The following is a 6,668-nucleotide window of genomic DNA, read 5'->3' as shown; positions in this document are numbered from 1 at the left end:
CAGGTGGGAGGGAAGAAAGATCTACTCCTTCTGGAGCTTCCGGTGGGCTTCCTGTTTGCTTCCGGTTCTGGTCTGTATCAGAAGCCTTGCTTCTCCACTGCAGCTGTGTTTTGTTCAGATGCAACAGTTTGCAGCTCTCCTAACATTTCAAGAACCTGCCTCATGGTCCCCTTCAGGCACACCAGTACTAGGCACCAGGTATCTGGCCTCAGAGCCCAGACCTCTGCTCTGTGGCCCCTTTTCTAAGCATCCAAGTTTTAAACATTCCAAAATCATCCCTTCATTGGAGCCCTAGGGGAATTGCTGCTTCCTGCACTTGCTGATTCAGTCTTGGGAAGTGTGAAACCTTATTCTTCTATTTTTGCCTTGTTGATTACTTTGATGGGTAGAATAATGATCCCCCAGAGATATTCACATCCTAGTCCCCAACACCTGTGAATATGTTACCTTACTCAACAAAAGGAACTTTGTAGTTAATTTAAGGACCTTGAGATGGGAAGATCATCCTGGACTATCATCTGTAATATAATCACAGGGGTTGATACAGAGAAAGAGGCAGGAAGGTCAGAGTCAGAGAAGTCATGACAAAGGAAGCAGAGGTTGGAGTGATGTGAGGCCAGTGAGACAAGGAATGCAGGCAATCTCTCAAAGCTGGAAAAGACAAGAAACACATTGTCCCCTGGAGCCTCCAGAAGAAACAGAATTCTGCTGACACCTTGATTTTAGTCCAGTGAAACTGATTTTGGACTTCTGACCTCCAAAACTATAAGGTAATAAATCTGTTGTCCTAAGCCACTCAACTTGTGATAATATGTTACAGTAGCAATAGGAAGCTATTGTAGCTACCTAGTTAATAATGCTTTATATTAACTTGTCTGTTAAAGTAACTGCTGTGATTTGTACCCCCTGACTTGACTGGACTGGTTCAAGTAGAATCTGCACATCTAGTTCTGTACTGTTAAAGGACTAAGAACTGCTCAATTAGTTTTTAATCAGAATTCTCAGGTCTCAATTTTCCAAGTTCAACATTAGTTTGTGATGATATACTTAGCATTGAATTTTTGAAAAATGGTTTTCTTTTCCTATTTGTAAAATTTTGACCTTCTTATCAAGGTGAACTTTATATCATAGACTCTAACATTAAAATACATGAACTAAATTAGAAATTATAACAAAGGACACATAAATATAAATTTGTAAGGCTGTTGTGACAATCAGGAAAAGAGAGTCTAACTTCTGTGGTGCTCAGTGTGGTTACTGTCTGGGAAGCAGGGCAGAATACCTGGCCTGGCTGGGACCCAGAGTCCAGTTGATGATGAGATGAGCAAATGTTATTTATCTGAACACAAAGGCATAATTTAGTGACTGGGAAGTCCAGAAGACTGGGAGATAGAAGCAGTGCAAATTCTAGGTAAGAATGAAGGAATGAAGGTATGTATAGCGATTCTGGTAACCGAGCTGAATCCAACATCCAGAAAATGCTCAGTGGATTAGAAGCAAGGTTGCCATCATGGTTTTTAGTAGACGAACAGAGTTCATAGTCCATGAGGGTATACAAAGGCAGTAATAAGCAAGTGGATCCCAAAAGGCCTCTGGAGAAGGAATTTTGACCCCTAGTCTCAAAGGAGATACATGAATATATATAGTGTTCACTCTTATTTCTGTACCATCCGCCCCCCAGTGAGAGGATATATAACGGCTTCAAGTCAATTTAGGGGGTTCAAAGTGTGTGTGTGTGTCTGTGTGTGTGTACACACATATAAAAAGATTTACATGTATAAAGATATAAAAATATATATACATATACATGTATATATGTATAAAGAGATTTACTTTAAAGAATCAGTTAACAGTATTATGGAGACTGGCAAGTCCAAAATTTGCAGGATGGGTCAGCAACTTGGAGACACAGGAAGAGCTGATACTGCAGTTCAATTCAAAATGCCATCCATCTGCTAGCAGAATTCCTTCCTACTTGAGGGAGATTATTATTTGTTCTATTAAGACCTTCAACTGGTTGGATAAGACACACCCACCTTATGGAGAGCTGTTTGCTTTACACAAAGTCCACAAATTTAGATGTAAATCTAAACAAAAAAACATCTTCACAGAAACATCCAGACTAATGTCTGCCAAATATTTGGGCATCATGGCCCAGTCAAGCTGACATATGAAATTAACAATCACAACCTTCTTGCCTAACTACCAAGGTACAGGATATTACATTTTAAGATCAGAGGATATTAACATAATTTTTCTTTCTCCCCATACTCTGAAGATAACAGAACAATTTGAGAAGTAAATTATATATTGCTATCTTCAAACACAGGCTCTCAGCTTAAACTCGATTTTACTTTGCTTCAAGGCTTAAAAAATTATAATTATAGTAGAATAGCACACATTTATAAAGGAATAACTGGGGGGACTTTCTCTTATGTAATGTAATTGCAAAAACAAAAATCTTCCCCCTGGGGTGGCAGTATTGAGAAGCAAAAGCTTCTATAAAACACATGCATATTTTTTTTGTCTAAAGGAGAGGCAACTGTGTGAAACACAAGACCACTGGTTACAATAGAGAGACAGAGAAGGAAGTGAGAATTCATAGCCGAAGCAAACAATATCCACCAGACCTCTGATTGCTTTCCACGTCATCAGCAAACATCTATCACTTAGTGTTTGGGTAAAGTAGTGCCACACATGCCTCCCACATGCCACACACATGCTGCACATACCACACATGAAGGAATTTTAGTCCTGGAGCACAGAACAATAATTTAAAAAATGACTGACTTATCTTCAGTACAACACTGAATCTACAAGAAAGAGACAACAGATACTGATTGGATTGAGATGGAAAACTGAGTGTACGTTTTACCCTTGTGCAAATCACCCACATTTAAGGTTTAAATACCTTAAAACATTAAAAGAATGAATTAAAAAGACACATAAAATAAGCACAACCAGGAACCTTAAAACTCTGAGAAATTCATGAATGATAAAAAGCAGATGGGATCATATTAACTGAGGAAACCCTAATCCAGAACACAAACAGAAGGTAGCTTTGGGGTCAGGGGAGCTCCTGGCAGAATTCCAAACTCAGAGTCAACAGATCAAGGAGCAGAAGTAACTGAGGAAAGAAGCAAGTGAACAATAGAGAGAGATGGGTCCCTATCCTTTCTCCTCTTGTGAGGAGTAAAAGCATCAGCAGAGTTTCACACCTGCTTATAGCTGGGCTGGTCAACGGGTGCACAGGATCTGAGCCACTGTCCCCAGAGAGATCTGAGATGTGTGTTAGATGTCCAAGTGCGATGTCATATAGGCTACTGCGAATCTGACTGTGGAACTCAGGAAAGGCAGGGGCTGAAAAGACAAGCTGAAGTCACCATATCCGTCTGTGCTCAGGCTCAGTCGTGTCTGATCTTTTGTGACCCCATGGACGGTAGCCCGCTGAGCTCCTCTGTCCATGGGGTTTCCCAGACAAGGATACTGGAGTCGGTTGTCATTTCCTCCTGACCCAAGGATCAAACCTGCATCTTCTGTGTCTCCTGCATTGCAGGTGGATTTTTACCCACTGAAAGCCATGAGACTAGATGGGATCACCTAGGGGAAGAATGTGTACAAAGAAGAGAGACCAAGACTGAACCCCAGGACACCCCAAAGTATGGGGATATGTGTGACACTGAAACAACCCATTAGTTATTTAACTATGGGAAACATGAATGGCATGGGTCACTCATGGTTATGCAGAAGGGGGCTCGCCCATGTAGAACAGAACTAGAACATAGTCTAATTCCCTAGCAAATCCAGGGCAGCCTGACTGGGAGCTATCTGAGGAGGAGACAGCCTGCTCATCTTTGTATATCTGAGCTTCCACACAATAGGCACTTGATAAATGTTTAATGAATAAATCTGTAAACTTGTAAATAAACTTTGCATTGTTTGGGGAGAATTCATACCAAATTTCTAATTGTTAAGCATTTTTCTCTCTCACATTGATGTTGCTCTCCATTTTGGTCCCTTTGAAATTAATGTCGAGAAACATACCTTTTAGATTTAAAGGCTTTTAAATAATAAAAGCCCGCCTCATTTTTACCTACCTCAGTATTACATTAGCATTCTGTCACTTTATGTCTAATTTTCCAGCTGCACTAATTTCACTTTTCCATCAAGATCTTTTTGAGAAAAGTATGGGATAAGAAAATATTCCATCTATGGTCTCCTCCAAGGATGATGATGGAAGGTGATTATCTGAGAAGAGTTGTGACTACACGGTTCAGCTACTTTCTCCCAAAAGGTCTGACCTCTTGGATGACCTCTGAGCTTAAGGAACCAGCAGGTTTCCTTGTACTATTTTAATGAAACTGTAACAATACTCACATCCTTCCAGAATTCTAATGTCTATTTAGATTTCAATGGAAGAGTACTTGATTGTTTATTGATGTTAGTTATTGCTGATGGTGGGGTTCTCTGGTGGTTCAGACTGAAAAGAATCTGCCTGCAATGCAGAAGACCCAGATTCAATCCCAGGGTTGGGAAGATCCCCTGGAGAAGGGAGTGGCTAGCCAATCCAGTACTCTTGCCTGGAGAATCCCATGGACAGAGGAACCTGGTGAGCTATAGTCCATGGGGTTGCAAAGAGTTGGACACGACTGAGCAACTAACACAGACACACACACACATTGCTGATGGTAGCAGCCACCATTGCAAAGAGAGGGGATAAAACACACCAGAAATATATGCAAAAGAAAAAATGTACTGTGGAATAGTTCCATGCCAAAAAATACAGCTCTACCTCATTTTTAGGAATTCAGAGATTTCCATTTTACAAATTTATAACAATTCAACCCAATCCTCGTTCTTAGACACTAAATTTTCTCCAATCATAAACATCTGTTGCAGACAGTTTCAAACTCAGTTTGATTATTTTCTTGGGAAGGAGATTAGTAGTTTAAAGGACATGTGTCTGAAAGGTGTTTTGATAGATATTGCCAAATGACTCTTCAGAAGAGTTATTCCAGCTTAAATTCCCATTACCAGTGACCTCCTTTTCCACATTATTCCTAACTTAGGGCATTATGATTTTTTGAAATATTTTTCAATTATATGGGTGAAAAAGTAGCTAACTGTTCTATTTTTACATTTCTTTGCTTACATTTTTCAGACTTTTATTAAGGTGCTATTTACCAAACTGTTAAAGATGCAAGAAGGAGAATGGAGTAGAGTGCCTTTTCTTTGTTCCAGGGTGCCTTGTACAGCAGCTGACTTTGCCCAACAGGCTTCCAAGCTTCTACTAAGTGCCCCGAGCAGTGAAATGCTCTCATAGCAAAGTGCTGACTTGGCTGAGAAACCTGAGACTGTCCCAAGTGTTCATCTTGCATCAAAATCATGGCCTTTCACAAGATTACAGAATGGTGTCTTAAGAATGAAGAAATATCTCTCTTTTAAACAGAGTTTATCTAAGTATGAAAGGTTTTTGCTGTTGGGAATGTGTTGGATTACAAAAACAACCCTGAAGAAAGCAGGATGTGAAAAGCAGTTCCAACGGCAAGAAGCTCTTTGCTTTAGGGGACAAAGGTCAATCAAGAGCCTTGTCTTCACATGTCCACTCTCAGGATTTCATAGGAAATGTTATGACTCCGAGATTGATAAAAAGATCTCTTTCGCAGCACCTGCAGTCTGGGTTTGTGGTTCATTCTTGCTGCTTGTGTTTCTGACTGGAGAGGTGCAGGCTGTGGTTTCCCTGCCTTGGTCAGTAGCACAATGGGATGAAGGCTTTGGGGTTTTAGAGGACTACAAGTGAGAGTCAATCATGGCTCCAAAAGCAGAAAATGGCATTCTATCACACAGTCAATGAAGTGCTTGGGTTTTCTCTAAAGGAACAGAAATTATTATAGTGCCTAGGGCCATCTTCTTCTTTAAAAGGGGAGAAAAATCCACTTCCAGTTCACATAGGATATTAAGGACTGAAGAAAAGTAAATGCAAGGTAATGGAGTGAAGACAACATGCTGATGAAATACAGAAACCAAGCCTACTGAAGTGTGGGAGAGGTATGGCATATTATTCAGGCCACAACAAAGCACTTTGCTTATAGCAAAAATGCACTTAGCCACCAATGCTCAGTGGTGTCTACATCAGGACGGCTTCTCCCCAGCCCAGCGCGTGACCTCAGTGAGTGCCGTCATGTCTGACCCCTACCAGCCCAGCAGGAACAGCCCCTTCAGCAGACAGGACGCGACTGCCTTTTAGAGCCTGGGGACCTCAGAATCTACCTCAGACAGACTCCTCATAGCGGGCTAACAGCCAGCCCAGAGGCGCCCCGCCAGACACCCTGCTCAGTCACTCTCTCTCCAGGACACTTCCCCCCCCCACCCGGGGCCTCTCTGGACCCTTCTCCAAGTGGCTGCTCCGCTATGGGAGCAGGAGGAACTCTCGTTATGTACAAAAATATATTCATAGATGAAATATGCCTGGAGAAATATCAATAACCTAAGATATGCAGATCTTAGGCATCTTCTGGCAGAAAGCAAAGAGGAACTAAAGAACCTCTTGATGAAGGTGAAAGAGGAGAGTGAAAAAGCTGCCTTAAAATTCAACATTAAAAAAACTAAGATCATGGCATCCGGTCCCATCACTTCATGGCAAATAGATGAGGAAACAATGGAAATGT

The sequence above is a fragment of the Odocoileus virginianus genome, chromosome 32 (assembly GCF_023699985.2).
Source record: "Odocoileus virginianus isolate 20LAN1187 ecotype Illinois chromosome 32, Ovbor_1.2, whole genome shotgun sequence".
Lineage (NCBI taxonomy): Eukaryota > Metazoa > Chordata > Mammalia > Artiodactyla > Cervidae > Odocoileus > Odocoileus virginianus.
This window is presented reverse-complemented; position numbering follows the sequence as displayed.